The sequence below is a fragment of the Mesoplodon mirus genome (assembly GCF_964341445.2).
Source record: "Mesoplodon mirus genome assembly, chromosome: 3".
NCBI classification, from domain to species: domain Eukaryota; kingdom Metazoa; phylum Chordata; class Mammalia; order Artiodactyla; family Ziphiidae; genus Mesoplodon; species Mesoplodon mirus.
The window spans coordinates 20,371,740-20,389,594 of NC_138978.1; positions in this window are offsets into that span (position 1 = coordinate 20,371,740).

Below are 17,855 nucleotides of genomic sequence, written 5' to 3' on the forward strand. Positions count from 1 at the left end.
TGTGCAACAGCGTGAGTGTGAGAGAGGGTGAGTGTGATTGTTTGGTGGAAACTCTGGGTGTTTGCAGGGGCAGGTTCAGGCTTGGCGAACTAAAAAGTAAATTCAATTTTGGGGACCTTCTTTATGAAACAGAATACAAAATGACCAATACCAAAGAGTCTTTAAAATGAGAAAAGCAACCACAACAAATGACACAATTTTTAAAACTGACAAATACCACAAATATTACAAAATCCAGAAAAATGTTATAATATTTGTGTTACTAACTTCCTGGCCCGCTGCTGATTTCCCTACTGTTCTTGGCTTTGACCATCATGTGAGTGAGCACATTCCTAGGCCCTTTCAGGGCCTTGGAAGAAGGCTGCAGTGTAAGCCTTGGGTTGTGTGGGTGACCGGTGTGTGTGTGTGTGTGTGTGTGTGTGTGTGTGTGTGTGTGTGTGTAAGGATGTGACCAAAAGAGTGAGACATGGAGAGCAAGGCTTTCATAGCAGACTGGCTCCATGAATGTTTGTTGGCTGAATAAAAGAGAGTATCACACGTGTGTGTAAGTGTGTGCGCAGGGCACACAAATGTGTGTTTAAGCATGTGTGTGTACATGGGTGTGAATGCACGAGTGTGCAGTCGTGTCTGAGAGGACAGAGTTGTATGTGAGTCTGTGTGAGATTCCTTGGGTGTCTTTTCTTTGGCATTCTGGTTCTGGGGAACCCCCTCCCTGCCTGTACCTCCACCCCCATCCCATCCCCCACCCCAGAGGCAGATGGGCACAGACATGCGGTGGTATTCAGTCCAGGCCTTGCGGGGACAGACTTGGTGTGCGGAATTCACAGCTCCTTCCCTGCCCCGCCTCCCTTCCTCCGCCGATGAAATGTTGGTAATTCAATCCACGGAGAAGCTCAGTGTCCTGGGGAGAGGCTGGCACGAGCCTTCTCTGTGTGTGTGTGCGTGTGTGTGTGAGAGAGAGTTAAACAGTGTCCAGGCCCCCAAAAGAGTATGCTGTTCATACCATTCCTTGTACGAATAGAGAGACTGAGGCTCGGAGGTAGGGAAGGGATGTGTCTGATCAAATTAGTTGGACCAGGTTGGGACCAGAACTCATCTCCCAGGCCAGTGGTTCCCATTCAGTTAAGAATTGTTGAGCGCTTGCTGTTGGTCAGGCATTGGGTCAGGTGAAGGGTTGGAGGGTGGCTGGATGGATAGAACCATCTCTGACCTGGAGCTGCTTCTAGAAAAGTAGCGGAATATGAGAGGGCATCCTGGGAAGGGGGGGTATTTGGTGGGGGGACAGCAATGAGAAGTAGATGGGGCCACATCGTGGGGGGTCATGGTGCCAGGCAAGGGAGCGTGGTGTGCTCCTGAGGGGCGGGCAGGAGTTAGAAGGTTTGGGGCTGGTTGCGTGGGGCTGGTTGCGTGGGGCAGGTGCAGATTTGTGTTTCAGGAGAACCTGGCATCTGTGGGGTGGTGGTGGGGTTGACCACCAGGGAGGCTTGTGCCCCATCTGGGCAGGAGTAGTGGGTCTGGTGGGGTGGGGAGACAGGGTTGCCAGGTAGAGGCGACCCCCAACTCTGGCCTTTCTCACCACTCCCTCCTCTTCCCCATCAGCTTTCCCCTAACTAACAGGTCTTAACCCAGCCATATCCAAAAGAGGCCCTGCACTTGACCTTGGAGGAAGAGAGGTGATGGTCAGCTGGGCATGACCTTAGATAGTTTTCTTCCTGTGTAGTGGGGAGATGGGCACCTCAGAGCAGACCTGAAAGGGAGACAGGGCTGGGCTGAGGTCAAGTACAAAGGCTCTGGAGAGCCAGGCTGGTGTCTGAGTTCAAATGCTGATCCACGTGGATATGATTCTTAACCTCTCTGGGCCCCAGATTCCTCCTCAATGGCCCCAGATACTTATTGGATATAAGTATCACATCCAATAAGGTCAATGGGGAGGACCTTAGAGAGTGGTTATGAAGACGAAATGAACCCAAGCTGGGGTGCTCAGCGTAGAGAGACTCCATGTGTGATGGCTATTCTTCTAATTGGAGGAATCACATCTAAGATGGAGCAATTTCTTCTCACCTGTGCAACCTAGGAAGGCTTCCTGCAGAAGGCCAGCTTTGGGTTAAGACCAAAGCTGGGATCCCTGCTTGGTCTTTTATCCTGTGTGCCCTGGGTGAGTCATGGCCCCTCTCTGAACCTGGATTTCTTCCCTGTGAGGAAGGTGAGTGTGACAGTAAGAGTCAACCTGTCCTGAGCCTTCCTATACTTCCAGCCTGAGACCACTGTGTAGGGCCTTCTTTAATCCTCACATCCGTCCCCTAGGGAGGGGGCGATTTCACATAGAGAAACGGAGGCTCGGGAGGGGAGGTGACTTGCCCGAACTCACACAGTTTGGAAGGGCGATGCCGGGACTGACTTCAGGTGATGTGCACCATTCAGCTTGGTCCCGGCACATACTTGTTGTGAGTAAATAGCTGTTATTATCCACGAAGAGTGCTGGTATCGGCGCTGGCTCTTACAAGAGGAAACCCTGTGCTTTTTATCTGCTGCGAGGGAAACGCCTGGAGACCTTTACTTATTCCCCTGGGGGGACAGAGCTACATGTGGCCGGGAGTCTTGGTGGGGCCTGAATTTTGAGCCAAGGCTAAATAGAGATTTCACACCCATGGTAGGCCGTGCTCAAGTTCTACCCTACAGAAGGAGAAGCCCCAGGGTCTGAGAGGTGCTCCCCCCTCCCCCTCCCCCACTGACTCTCTCCCCTGGCTCCTGGCTCCCTGGCTTCTGGTTGTGTCCAGCCAATGGGAGGGTAGGGGCAGGAGCCGGCTCCGCTCTGCTGAGTCTCTCTGGGCTGGCCTCGTTCCTCTGTGGCTCTCTCTGTAGCCCTCTGTCTCGGTCCCAGTAACCGCTCCCTCCCTTTGCCCTTTGGGAGGGGGTGGTAATGGCTCCCCACCGTTGCCAGTCCCTGGGTGCGGCAGCATCCCTCTGTTGGCTTCCCTGCACCCCACCCACTACTCTGAAAGTCCGTTTTCTGTTCTCCCTATGGCGTGAGTCTCTTTCCTGCTGGGACCCTGATGCCTCCCCAGCTGCCCTTCCCCTCACTTTCTCTTCTGACTTGGGCTCCGGCCCTCCTCTTAGCTGGGCTGAGGAATGTCACTTTCAAGTTCTCAGTGGGGCCTGGAGCTCGTGGGAGGAGAGCCCCAGAGTCATTTCAACAAACACCAAACCCAACAACCTCAACGTTAAATAAATAAGATCTGACAGGAGGTCAGCTGCTCGCCCCGGGAGCTTCAGGGAGGCCTTTGCTCCTGTCCCACAGGTCTGGTCTGGTCACACTGTCCGCTTGCCCACATTCTGGTGTTCGCTACTCTCCGGGATCTTCTGGACCCACCCTGTGCCTCGGGCCCACTGAGAGGCTGAATACCCACCCCAGCCCCTCCCCTGACAGCAGGACTGGAAGCTTGTGCAGCTTCTCCCAGGGCTGCTTCGAAGATGCTTCTTTCCTGTAGTCAGAAAGTTCTCACGTCTGAGCCTGTCTCCTGCTTTGTGTCCATTTCTTCTAGTTCAGTTTTCATGGGTTCCCTCTTAGTGAACCCCAGCTGCCTCCAACCACTTTCAAGGGGGCAAGAACACACTGGCTGCTGTGAAAAGACTGCAGGGGTGAAAGACAGAGGCAGGGGGACCAGCCAGGATAGTCCAGAATAGTCCAGGCAGGAGAGGATGATGGCCTGGACCAGGGGCGTAGTAGTGCAGGTGGAGAGAACCAGCAGGATCCAGGAATTCTCCCATTTCAGCAAGCAGATCCCATGGGGGAAACACCATACAATGCTTTGGTCAAACTAAAGCTCTTGAATTTAGGTTCTGAAAGTTTACATATGGCCCTTGTGAGTCAGCCCATCTGTTATTCCCTTTGTGTAGGTGGGCCAACGAAAGCCAGGCTGTGTCATTTGGTGCATATTTACTGGTTTTAAAAAACTCTGTGCAGGGCTTCCCTGGTGGCGCAGTGGTTGAGAATCTGCCTGCTAATGCAGGGGACACGGGTTTGAGCCCTGGTCTGGAAGGATCCCACATGCTGCGGGGCAACTAGGCCCGTGAGCCACAACTACTGAGCCTGCGCGTCTGGAGCCTGTGCTCCGCAACAAGAGAGGCCGTGATAGTGAGAGGCCCACGCACCGCGATGAAGAGTGGCCCCCGCTCACCGCAACTAGAGAAAGCCCTCGCACAGAAACGAAGACCCAACACAGCAAAAGTAAATAAATTAATTAATAAAACTCCAACCCCCAACATCTAAAAAAAAAATAAATAAATAAATAAATTAATTAATAAAACTCCAACCCCCAACATCTAAAAAAAAAAAAAAAAAAAAAAAACCTCTGTGCAGATCGTGTGCTAAATGGCCCTGTCCCCCTGGTGCTGCCAGCTTCTTAGAGTGTTACAGGTCACCATGTGAGACCTTTCTCCCCCACCCCATTTTTCCCAATAAAAATACCTGCGGCTTGTCTTCCTTCTTCCCTGCAGGGTCTAGAGAGACTGGACAGTGCCTGGCACAGAGTCAGTAATAACTGAACACCGACCCTGTACCTCAGGTGCGCATCATCTCATTGAAACCTCCATCCACCGTGAGAGGTTGCAATGTTCTTAGCACCATGTTTCCTGAGAGGACACAGAGGCATGAGGACCTGTGCTCAGGGTCACAGTGCTGGGTGGTGGCAGAGCTGGGATTTGAACCCAGGCTTGCCTGACTCCCAGCCCTGCCCCTGTGCTCTCCCTCTACCCCCCTTCCTCCTTCCCCTTCCAGCCTGGTCCCTTCCCTCCAAGCAGGACTGAACCAGCTATGAGACTGGGGTTCCAAAGACCTTCCTCCTTCCTGGTCCAGAGATAAATATTTGTTTCTCCCAGTGTAAATACCCCTCCATGTTTAATGAGGCAATCCCAGGGCCATTTCCTGGTATAGCTCAGTGCCTGGAAGTCTCTTTCTCTCTGGGAGGAATCGGCTTAGTGGGACAACCTCTAATGAGGGACTGGGGACCCCTCAGCAATTCCTCCCATTCACAGACAAGGAAACCGCTGCTCAGAGAGAGGAACTGACCTATCCAAGTTCACATGGCCGGAATTCAAACCTGCACAGCTCAGCTCTCCTCTCCAGGCTATGCTGTCTCTGTGCGGTAGCTTCCCACCCCTCCTGGGCACTTCCCTGGCACTCCAGCCGCTGCACCCTGGGCTGTGGCCGGCAGGCCGGTGAGCCCTGGGACTGTCTTGTCTCTCCCTTGGCATCTCTGGTCAATATGGCACTCACGGCCCCCAGGGCATGGACCCCCTCCTGCCATCCCCACTTAAAGTGATACTTTAATAAATTATGCTTTTATGTTATTACACGTGGAGCTATAAAAGCAGAGAGTGTGCAGTGGGGCTGAGGTAAGGCGTCCGAGACTTTGCAATTTCCTGGTCTGGCCTGGCTCTGCTCTGCACTGTGAAGTTTTCATTAATGTGCGCAGGTGACGCCACGGGGGCAGAGGCAGGCCAGGTACGCTCTCGTGGTGGCGTGGTGCCCTCTTCGACCTCGTCGGGCTGGACTGGTGATGGTGGGGGGCTCACACCAACAACGATTAGACGTAACCTCACTCCGGGGCTCAGGATAAGCTCTAGACTCCTAAAGCGAGTGATAAGAAGCACGCTGCATCCATGTGGAAGGAAACCAGGAGCCAGACCTGGCTCGTGCCAGACCCCGGGCCCGGCGTTTGACACGCATTACCTCATTTCACCCTCCACAAGCCGTAAGCTCAGCGTTATGGGCCCCACTGGACGGATGAGTAAGTGGGGCTCTGCTAAAAGGTGACAGTGCCAGGCCTGCACCCAGGCAGTCTGATCCCAGAGCCCGTGTTCACAGCTGCTGTGCTTTCCTCATTCATTTCTCTCTCTCCCACTCCTCTCCTGCCCCACATCTGTGGGCCTTTTCCATCCAGTTATAGTCACAGGGGCAATGGGCACATTGAACAGAGGAAAAAAAGCCACTTAGAATCTATGGAGAAGGAGCCTTCTAGACTTCATAACTGTACCCAGGTTGTTTCCTTCCTGGCCTGCCTTTCTCTCCTCCCCTGGGCTCAGGAACTCAGGTCTCCTGCTCCAGAACCCCCAGCTTATCTCTCTCCCCTGGTCCTCTGTCCACTGATGGACTACTTGCTCACTGAAATGTGAGTCCTGGGTCCCAGCACATCAGAGGCGTGTCAGTCTTCCCATCTGTGAAATGGGGCTAAGGCACCAGTGGAACACAGTGGGAAGTAGGTCCCAAGCAACCCATTGAAGGTTGTGTGGTTCTCCAATCCTTCCAGAAGCTTCCAGAAAGAGAGAGGCAACAGGAGAGCAGGCATCCTGGACTGGTAACTGGACAACCTGTGTGTGTTCTTCTGTAAAATAGGTACAGGAATCTGCATGGGGTCAAATGAGAACAGCTCTGCCTCTGCGTGCACAGGCCCAGTCGAGGCCAGATTTCTCCAGCTCTTCTGGGAAATCATTCCAGGAACTGAAGACAAACCAAACTTGAAATAAACACTCGGGGTCCAAACACCCCACAATTCTAGGCGAGTGACTCTCCTCTCAAGCTGCCGGCTTCCACGCCAGGCCCAAGTGCAAACAAGAAGCAGCAGGGGTGGCTTGGGCCTCTCTCTCAGACTTAGTGAGATTATTTGAGGCCGGAACCCAGCAGATGTCCCCTCTCCGGACTCGGTGACTCACTTGCCTCCCTGGTTGAGAAAGGGATCCAGCCGCGCCTGAGCCGTCCTGGCTGGTGGAGAACGAGACGCAGGGCAGAGGTCAGGGTAAACACCGGTGGTCAAGGCGGGAGGTTGGGAGGAGGGTGGGGATGAGGAGGACTGAACATTTCCCCTCAGCAGAAGGGAGAGTTCTCGAAGGCCCGAGCTGCCCCAGGGCAGGAGGGGCTTCCTGGAGAGGTAGGGAGTGTCCAGGCCCAGAGGTATGCAAGTGGGGTCCTGAGGACCCTCCGAAGGCCAGAGAATTCCAGTCAGCACTGGGAGGGTCCCCGGCAGGATGCCAGTTCAGGTCCCTCAGCAGGGGGCTCTCCTACAGAGCCGGGCAAACTTCTCCTGTAAAGGACCACGTAGAAAATATTTTAGACCTTGCAGGTCATGTGGTCTCCGTTCCAGCTAGTCAACTCTGCCGCTGTAGCACACATAAATGCATGCGTGTAACTGTGCCAATAAAACTTTACTTACAAACACAGGCCAAGGGTCACATGTGGCCCGTGAGCTGTAGTTTGCCAACTCTGCAGAGCCTATCGTTCTGGGTCCTGTGAGTGCGGGTGGGGCTTGTGATCTAGAGACCACTGACCTGCTCTTGTGCACTTGACCCTGTTGGAGGTGCCCCTCCACCTGACTGGTTTGTTCTTTCATTTCCTCTTCCCTCCTTCCTTCCCATCCATCACTCACTCATCTGTCTATTCACCCATTTACTGCATTGTTTCAATAAATCTCTGATTCATGTTCTAGCTCACTGACTTGTTTGCTCACCAACGTGCTCACTTAAGAATTCATCCAGTCACTTATTCACCGATTTATTTATTCCTCTATTAGAAGCTCAGGGTTCTAACAAGGACATGCTATAGGAATGGAGATTGTTTTACCTGGAGAGACTCTGGAAAATCATAGGGGCTTGGTTATTGTTCTTTAGGCCCTGTCAAGTTGCTGTGAATAAGATTCTGAGCAATTACCCCTTTATTAATTAAGCCCTGGGTTGTTTCTGTGTGCAAAGCCGCCTCTATTTGGGTTCTGTGCTAGGGAGTCAACAGCTAAGACACCGTCATTGCCCTCCTGGAGCCCACGTTCCAGCCTAGACGCAGGCTGCAAAAGGATGGGTTATTTTAGGTGGGGAGAACGGCGTGGCAGAGATCAAGAGGTGAGACAGAGGGAAGCACGTTCCAGAGATGGAAGTTCAGTCCATTCGGGTTGGAGTGTTTACCGTGTGTGTGTTTGCTGTGTGCGTGTGCCTGCCCCTCTCTTGGCCTCCGCTTCCTCATTCCTGTTACGGTCTGGCCTCACAGGCTGTCACAAAGATGACAGAACACTGGGCTCAGGGCTTGGGCACTTGCTGGCTATAATCAAGGGCTGATAAGTATTCGTGACTAATAATTGTTATTCATAATACTTACTAGGTGAATAAAAAAATGAACCACTGGATAAAGATGGTGCTGGTGGCCTGGCAGGATGGACTGTGGGCAGAGGATGGAGTCAGGGACTGGTCAGGGCTGTTGTGAACTTAGGCAAAATGTAATAGGAGGAAAATAGCAGTGTTGGCAGCTAGCATCCACTGGCCGCTTACAAGCTGTGCTATTTGGGGCAGTGTCCTCACCTCTTTGAACATCAGTGTTTTCTTCTGTAAAATGTGGATAATAGTGGGTTGTCATGTGAATTAAATGAGAATAATGCACTCTGCGGGCTTGTCCTTAATACACGGTAAATAACATATTGATTATTACAGCCGAGTACCCACTACCATGCTATGGGCCTTGCGCGTTTGGATCTTCACCACCATTGCTTTGATTCCCACTTGACGGCAGAGCAGACCAAGGCCCAGAGAAGTGGAGTGCCGGGTCCCACAGCTGCCTGGGCCCAGGCAGGAGGACGGACAAGTGGGGGTAGAGAACCATAAGGACGAACCACTGTCCCCCTCCTGCCTGTCTCCAGTCTCAGGCCTCGTGCCTGGCAAGTTTCAAGTCCCTCCCGCCACTCCCAGGGAGTGTCTGTTCTCACGCCCTCTGGCCTGCCCCTCCTGCCCGCTGGGCTCCCGTTACCCTGAGTCTGGAAAGTTCCCGGGCCTGGGAGAGATAAGGGGTGCGCTGCCCAGGCCCCTTTGATCGCAGACCAGATGGTTCTGCCAGCCCAGCTGCTGGAGAAGCGGCTGCAGTGATAGGGAGGAACTGGGCCTGGTATCAGTCACCTGGAGGGCCACCTCCCGCTGTCACCATAGCAGCGGGCGCCCATCCCTGCAAACAGGAAGCTGCTCCTGCACTGATGGTGGGATAGGCAGGCGTGCGGGAGACCCAACCCCTTTAATCGTCTGGAGGAAGTGGTCCAGGGGGTGGGGCCTGGCTTGGGTCACCAACCTCCTGTCTCCCAGATGAGTGTGGTGGTGGGGCATGGCAGGGATGACCCCCAAAACCACACAGCTGCCTGAGTCCTGACTGAGGATAAAAGATGGAAACAATTCCCGAGACAGCTCAGGCCCATAGAGTCAAGGCACTGTGCAGACCCCTTTGCTAGGAGGCATCCAAGCTGGATACTTTTGGGTTCCGGTCCCCTGCTGACCAGGAGGGTGGTGGCATTGGGTCCAGGCCCCCAGTCTGACCTGGTGCTCAGGGCTTCACAGCACCCTCTTTGAGCCCCTGCCCTGCTGAGGGGGCCATGGGAGCCAATCGTCATGGGGTCTTTGCTCTTGGCTGGGTAGCCTTGAATGAGTTCCCATATGCTTATCTGTAAAACGGGGACACAGTCTCTTCCTCACAGGGCAGGTGTGAGGGGCCGATGGGATAATCGAGAGAACGTGTCTAGGTCCAGAGTAATGCAGTTTAAGGTTTAGTGCCTGGCTCTCTGGAGCCCTAACCCTGGAGAAACACCAACACCCCATCCCAACTCCAGCAGCCATGCAGTGCTGGGGGTGAAGGGCTGACAGCTTGAGGGGCTGCCCCCTGCTGGATGCCAGGCCCTGGACTGGCTTGTCTCCCCTGCTGTCGCTCACTTCATTCTTCCAACAGCCCTGAAAGGCAGGAACATGATCCCCATTTTACAGACAGGAAAACTGAGGCTTCAGTTCCAGAGAACGAGGGGGCTTCACTCTGTGAGTTCTCACTGCGACACGGGCTTTTTGACACGCTCTGTGAGTCCTGAGGATGCAGGATGGAGGTTCAGCACAGCTGCCGTAGAACAAAGCGGGGACCCAGAGAGAAATCATTCACGTGGTGGCCCTGTTGGTCCTGAGCAGCCGGGGCAGGGGACAGTGACACAGGAAGGTCACTGGGATCATCCTACACCTTGAGCCCATCCCGTTCCAGGTTTCTCTGTTGGCTACGCCAGCTGGAGTAAGTGGGACCAAACCATGGGGCCACACCGTCAGCCACCGAGCCCTTCCTTCCTTCAGATCACAACCTGGAGCTTCTAGAATGTGCCAGGTTCTCTGCTGGGCCATAGGGTCCAGAGAGGAATAAGATACGGTTCCGCCTGGGAGGAGAACACAATCGTGTGTGTGTGTGTGTGTGTGTGTGTGTGTGTGTGTGTGTGAACATGCGGGCAGCAGTTATGATGTAAAAGTTCTGTGGGTGATGGGAGGATGGGAGTGTTAATGAGCAGGACTGTTCCGGTGGTGCTGGGGCAGTACTGGGGGGCACAGCGGAGTCTGTGAGGATGGCGGTCTTGGATATAGTGACGATGGTCTTAGATGGTGCTAGTGACAATGATACTGGTGACAGAGTAAAGACGTGTGATACACCAGCCCTCACTTTCTCCCTTCTGCTTCTGTCTGGCCACTGCCTCAACCTTGCAGGCAGCACCTGGCTCACACCTGACCGTGACAGCTCCTTCAAGGCACCACCCTCTCCCTTTGGAATCAGGATCTCAGCCCATCACGGGCTGCAGTGAGCCCAGGCTCTTAGGAATGGCCGACCAGAGATGGTGGGGGACTGGCTCAAGGTCACAAGCAAGGTAGTACATGACCCACGACTTCTGGCACCTGGCCCAGGCCTCTGCACGCCCTCCCCGTTCCTTTCGCACATCCACAAGCACATTTCCTGGGCCTGTGCTCTGTGCCAGGCCCTGTGCCGGGGTCTGCAGTGGGTATGGATGTATCATTGCGCTTTCTGCCCTCGAAGACCTCCAGCCAGCTGGGGAGGCAGACACCTAAGCAGACAAGGATAATAGAAAGATGAGTTCCAGCAGAGGGTGATGGGAGCCGCCACCAGCACGCATCGGGGACATCTGGCTGAGGCCTTGAAGGATGTGGATGAGTTCACTAGTTGGGGAGGTGAGGAGAGGGCCCTGGAGGCACTGCAGGTTCAAAGACCTGGAGGTTTGAGAATCTGGTGTTTTCAGAGAACTGAGGCGGGAGGTGGCAGGGCTGGACTCTCGGTGGCAAACTAAGCAACATAGAGGCTGCCCCACCCTGAAGGGGGTCGCTCTGCCCCTCCGCAGAGAGTCGCAGTATCACCCTTCCCCACCCCCCCGAATAACTGGAATTGTTTGAAAATGCTCTGTAAGAATTCAGCTCAGCAGGTTATACTGGTCAGGGGAAGAGCTGCAGCTGAGTAGAGGGCGTGCTGGGGGCACTCAGTGAGACTTCCTGGGAGAAGGTGAGAGGTCCTGACCTCAGGCTGGGGCCAGCGCCCCTGTGAGCACTGATCCGGGAGCAGATTACAAGGGAGACTGGAGCCAAATCAGCTTTGAAAAAGAGCTGGTGGAGTTTCCCTCCCCATTCAGTGAGGTCACCTGGAAAAGGTCCTCTCCCTGCCACACGGGAAGCGGTGTGGAGGGGTGTGCAGGGCCAGAACAGAGGGCTAGTGAGGGGTCTGTGGGGGTGGGCACATGTGCAAGGGGATATGTGCATGTGTTGTGTGAGCATATCTGTGTGTGTGACATTGGGCTTCAACGCACGTGTGTGTGTGTGTGTGTGTGTGTATGTGGTCTGATACGTCCATCTCTATTTCATGACTGTTGCTACGCACGTCCCTTTCCTCCTCTTTCCCTTCCTCTCCCCACCCTACTCTCCTAATCCTCTACTTCACTACTATGTTAGCCTCCCTCCCTCCCTCCCTCCTCCCTCCCTCCCTCCCTCCCTCCCTTCCTCCCTCCCTCCCTCCTCCCTCCCTCCCTCCCTCCCTTCCTTCCTTCCTTCCAAAAATATTTATTGAGGGTCTACCATGTGCCAGGCACTGCTCTAGGCTCCGAGGGTGACTGGGAGAGGAATAAAACAGAAGAGATTCCTCGTCTCACAGGAGTGCACACCCTCCTGGGATGAGACAGACATTAAACAAATAATCAAATTAGTAACATGCCAGGTGGTGACAAGTGCAAGGGAAAAGGTTAAACAGGGTGAAGGGAAAGAGCCTGTGAGGCTGGGAGGGTTGTTTAGATGGCTGGTCAGGGAGGGCCTCCCTCATAGGATACTGGAGAGAGACCTGAGGGACGAGAGGCAGGAGACATGTGGCTCTCCGGGGGAAGGATGTCCCAGGCTGAGGGCACAGCCAGTGCAAAGGCCCTGAGGTGGGAGCGTGCTTAGGATGTGCTAGGGACACCAAAGGGGCCAGAGGAGAGTGAATGTGGGGAGAGTGGGAGGACAGGAGCCAGCGAAGCCATGGGGCCCACAGGATCATGCCATGGGGGGCTTTGACTTTGCTCTGAGTGACAGGGGACCCCCTGCAGGACTTAGAACAGACTCACTCGGGAGTAAGGGGGAGGCAGGGAGACCAGGGAGGAGGCTGCTACAGGAATCCACTGGGAGCAGGGCAGGTGGGAGAAGCCCCACTTCACAGACATTGAGTTTGACGTAATTCTTGGACCTCAGGGATTTGATAACCCAAGCCTGGAGTTGGAGATACAGATTTAGCATTCGGAGAGCACTTAGAACCAAGCTCACTGGAGCCACAGGGTGCATTTGCTCGGGTGTGTTCGTGTGTGTGCACACCCTGATATGGCTGGAGGCAAAGGCCAGGCCCCAGGGGAGGCATAAAGGGTGCGGTGAATGCTGGCAGAGTGGAGCTAAGGGGGCAGTTCTGGGGCTTAATGAAGGGCACACAGGTGTTGGTGTCAGACAGCTGGGTTTGCATCTTGGTGTGACCTTGGACAACCAAGGTCAACCGCAACCTCTCTGAGCTGCATCATCTCATCTGCAAAGCGGAGAAAATAACAGTACCTCCCTTGAAGGGTAGCTGCGAGGACTGAAGGAGTCATTGCATCCAGAGACTTGGACTAGGCACCGACCCCATTGTTATTATTCTGATTAGCCCCAAGATGTGGCCGGAGCCCTTTTGGATGATTCAGTTTCATCCTCTGGGTGGAGGTTAAGAGAGTGGTATTTCCTAGGGGCCTGGCTCCTCTACAATTGATAAATGGGGAATCTGAGGCTCAGAGAGGTTAAGTAACTTGCTCAAGGCCACACAGAAAGGGCGAGGCTGGCACTGGAACCGACCCCCTGCCGTGTCCCCCCCATGTCTTCAGGCTGCCACTGCACAGGAAGCGCAAGGCTGGTAGAAGAGACTGAGGTCTGAAGACTGACCTGCGAGCCCAGGAAGCTCTGCCCACAGGTGTGAAGACTGCAGCCCGTGTAGTCTCATGACATTGCCCCATGGCCCCTCTCCAGTAGGGCCTTGGGTGCTCATTTCACTCTGATTTGATTAGAACGAGTGAAGGTGTGGAAGAGACAATCCTGTGGAACCCAAGGCCCTAGGCGCAGGTCCCCTGAGACGGCCTTCGTTTGGGCAGGGACGCTGGAGGCAGGCGAAGCTGGATGCCCACCCCGCAGCGAGCGTGGGCGGCCCCTCTCTCCATCGCGTGTGCATCTCCTGTATACGATGGTGTGTGCGTGTGTTGGGGAGGGAGGGGTTGTTCAGACTTGTGCGGACAAAAGCCTGAGTCAGGCAGTGGGGACTGGGCCATGGCTGCAGGGAGCCAGGCTGGGATGGGATCTCCCAGGGGTCCCTGAACCACATCGGAGCTGCGGTGGGAAGGCTCCCTGGTGCGTGGAGAGCAGAGAGGGAGGCACAGGCTGGTGATTTATCAGCTTCTTCTCCTTTTGATCTCCTTGCTTCCCTGGAGAGACTCCCTCCTCCACCCCTGGGGGCTGTAGCAGGAGGCCTGGTGAGGGGGGCTTCCAGCTGGCCCAGGGCTGCAGGGTTTGGTAACGCGGGGATGCGCAGGAAGCTTCTTTCTCTCTTGCGTGGCCTTGCTGGCCCTATTTCCCGGTCCATGTCTAACTGGCCCGGTTCCCAGGTGCCAAAGGTTTGGGGCAGGGTCCAGCCATGAGCTCCCTGCCCCAGCTTCTGCCTCTATTACCTTGATCAATTCTCCTGTTTCTATGTCCTTTTTATGCCTCGACCCACAGGCTCCTTCCTCCTTTCCCCCCTGCCTGCCTTGCCTAGACACGCTCCCGGTGTGTTAAGGACCTGGGGACCCCAACAAGTTCACCGTTTTCTCTGGTTCTATGGGGTGAAGAAGCCCAGCTTTCAGGCAGGGTCTGGGCATGGCTTGCAGGCTGGTCACACTGCACAGGTGCAGAGGCAAGAGGCGGGTAGAGCCAGCCAGAGCCAGGTTCGAATACTAGCTCTTCCGCCTTCCAGCTGTGTGGCCACAGGTGAGTAAGCCCTGAGGCTGTGGAAGATCTCCTGGCGGGTCCTGGAAGATCACCAAGCATGAGGCTTGTCTGTGAAGGAGCAGCGGCTCCGGGGCAGGGGAGGGACAGCCCCCAGAACATCCAAGGAGGGCAGGGGGCCTGGGAGAAGGCCAGTGCAGTGAGCGAGGCCTCAGGCAGACTCGGGTCAGGGCAGGTGCCTTCCTCAGGGTCCCTGTGCTGAGTTCACCTCCTCTGTCAGTGGGGCGCTGAGCAGGGGGCTGAGTGGCTGCCCCGGCCAGGCCAGGGGTGGCCAGAACCTAGAGTCCCCTGACTGGGCCAGTGGGACTGAGAAAGGGGCTGGGAGGCCTCAGCTGCTGCCCCTGGGGCACCTCTCGGGCCTGGCCAGGGGCAGAAACAGGACAAGGTGTATGGGGGAGGCGGGAGTGGCCGGGTCAGGGATGGAGTGAGCGTGGTGAGATAGGGTACGGCTCTGTGCAGGGGCCCCATACCTCCATCCCATGTCCAGGGGCCTCACCGGCCCAGGGACCCCGCCTGACTGCGCTCCTGGTGGCCGCTGCTTAACCCCTCCATGACCTTTGCCCCTTCTCCTGCTCAAGGCTCCTCAAGGCTTAATGTTTACATATTTAAATTCAGTTTTCTCCTTTATGGTTTTGTAACTTGCTGAGAAAGGGCTTCCCTACCCAAGATCATGAAAGTATGTGTTCTTAGTGCTCACAGGTCTCCTCGAGGCTTGGCTACACTTCATTCTGTCCCATTGATCTTTTTTGTCTGTTCCTGACCCTATACCCCAAGGTTATTACAGGTTTACCTGTTGTCCGTCACCTCCCACTAGAACAGAAGCTCTGTGGGGACAGAGATTCTTGTCTGTTCTCTTCCACACTGCGACCCCAGCCCTTAGCAGTGTGCCTGGTGCGTGGGAGGTACGCATTGCATATACGTTGAATGCGGCACCAGGACGTGTGCCCAGAACTCCCAGACCCAGAACTGAGAGGATGTTTAGCAGAGAAACTGTTCACCTCATCTGTCCTCACCCCTGTCTTCCGCTCCCTCCTGTCCTGGGCTCCTCCTGCCTGGAATCCCTTCTCCCTTAGCGCTCTACCCGATCTCTCTCCTTAACCAGGGATAGCTGATAAAATGCTGACGGAATCTACACAGCAAAGACGCGTTGGGTGCCTGTGGAGCTCAGAGCTGGGGTGTAAAGATGGGGGGGCTAGAAGGACAATACACTCCACTCTCCCCCCAGAACCAATGTGCAGCCCACCAGGACCTAACAAGGGCAATAGACACCCTGACTGAGAGATACAGTTCATTCCTCATGACTCACATGTAATTGGCCCCAAATTATTGCTCAGGAGCTCAATCCTATGTAAGTAGCCATTAATTTCCATTATAATTGCTGGAGAGGAGCAGCAGGGTTTCTATTAAGGGATAAGAAAGTTCCAGCCTCAAGCTGCTAATCAATAAAATGAGTGCGTAATTATACACCACAGAGCTCCATAAACTCACTCATCACGCTAATAAAATGACACGGTTCCTGAGGCAGCAGAGGGGTCGCGGTTTTGCCCGCTGCTCTGTGGTTGTGCGAGCTGAGGCCGGTAACGGTCACCCCAGAGCGCATTTGTCCTGAGTGAAGAACCATGGGATGGACAAGGCCGAGGGGAGGTGGACACCGCGGGACTCGGGACTGTTTGGATGGGGGTTTGGTGGGGAGAGAGGCATCAAGGACACTGCCGAGGGTCTGCCCTGCACACCTGGGCAAGGGTGGACCACCACGGCCATCACAGATCGGAGCAGAAAAGGCCCAGCAGTGGCACTGAGGGGCGAAGATGAGACCTGCTGGGTGGCCTCGTGCAAATCCCATCCCCGCTTTGAGCCTCTGTTTCCTCATGTGTCGAATGGGATTCAGAATCTCTGCCTTGACAGCACCTCTGAGAGTGTGAACGCACGTTGACAAGTTCATAACCCCATCAACTTAAAACACATGGTGTAATCAATTCTGTCTGACCTAAGTTAAATGAATGTGGCCTGACCCTTAAGTGTTGGGCACGGGGTGGGCACTGAGCCATGTGGCGGTGACTGCGTGATCTTACTTTTCTAAGAAATGCTAGGAAACACTTTTGGTGATGGAGTCAGGTTCCAAGAGGGCCTGGATCCTCCCTGCTGGGGACAGAGACCCCCACTGGGAGGGGTCTTTAGACCAGCACCACTGTGTTCCCTTCTATCCATCCTCGGAGGAGCAGTCCTCACAAAGGGCAGCTATGGACGCCCAGGGATGATATCAGTGTAAGGAATGGAATATTAGTCCAGCCTTCAGGACTTCCCTCATTCATTCATTCATTCATGTGTTCACTCATTCATTTACTCACTCATTTATTTATTCACTCTAGTTGGGTAGGGCCAGCAAAAAAACAAGAACACAGACAAACAAAACTAGAATAAATTGCCTAAGTATTATGAAGAAAATCAAAAAGGGGCTGAGATGGCAAATGACAGGTCCCTACTTTGGATGAGGTCATCAGGAAAGCCTTTCTGAGGAGGTGATAATCCAGCTGAGACCTGGATGATAAGCAGGAGGGTGCCACGGGAAGAGGGGAGGGGCAGGAATTCCAGGAAGAGGGACGAACACTGGCCAAGGCCCTGAGGTGGGAAAACTTGGTGTATTTGAGAAATGACGTGGCTGGAGCAAAATGATGGGGGCAGAGTGGGTGGATGAGGCTGGGGAAGGGGCCTGGGGCTAGATCTGCAGGAGGTGGGGATTGGGGGATGTGGCAGTGTTGAGGTGAACTGGACGGGTCACTTCCTTCTGCACAAGCTGGGAGGCCCCAGAGCCAGCCCCTTCCTTGGGTCCTGGGTAGAGCAGGACAAGTCCATCTGAGAATTCAGGAACCTCTGTGCAGGCCCCCAGGCCTCCAGAAAGGACCCTCCAGCTGGTCCGGGCACAGGTCCTGCAGGGCCTGGGGGAAGTGAGACACACGGGTGCCAGATGCAACCCGCCCTTGGCAAATGCCATTCCAGATCGGCTTGGTGAAAGCAGAACCACGAAATGGTCAGGTCAGCTGGAGGTAAGCAGAGCAGTAGGATTTAGACCACCTGCAGACAGTTCATGCACGCAAGGAGGCCAGCATCCCTGCTCTCCCCGGCAAAGACACAGCCGGGAAAACGAAGAAAGAAACCCCACCTCAAACGCACAACCGAAATATTTCACAAGAACCCACCACCACCACCCGTCCCCTTTTTGTCAAGTAAAGGATACACACGACCTTTCTGCTTGTAACCTGGCCAAGAATAATTTGTGGCAGGAAAGTTTGAGCATTTGTAAAAGTAAAATAAAAACGTAAAAAGAGAGAGAGAGGGAGAGAGAGAGAGCACTTGAGCATACACTCGTGTGAAACTAAACAGAGGGAAAGTTATTTAGGTGGTAAAATGTCTCTGTGTTTCCTGCCTGCCCCCTGCGCCCTGACACTTGGCCCCCTCCCCAAGTGTTGAAATTGAGATTGCTCGGGTATTTGTTTTGTTAATCTCCTGCCAGG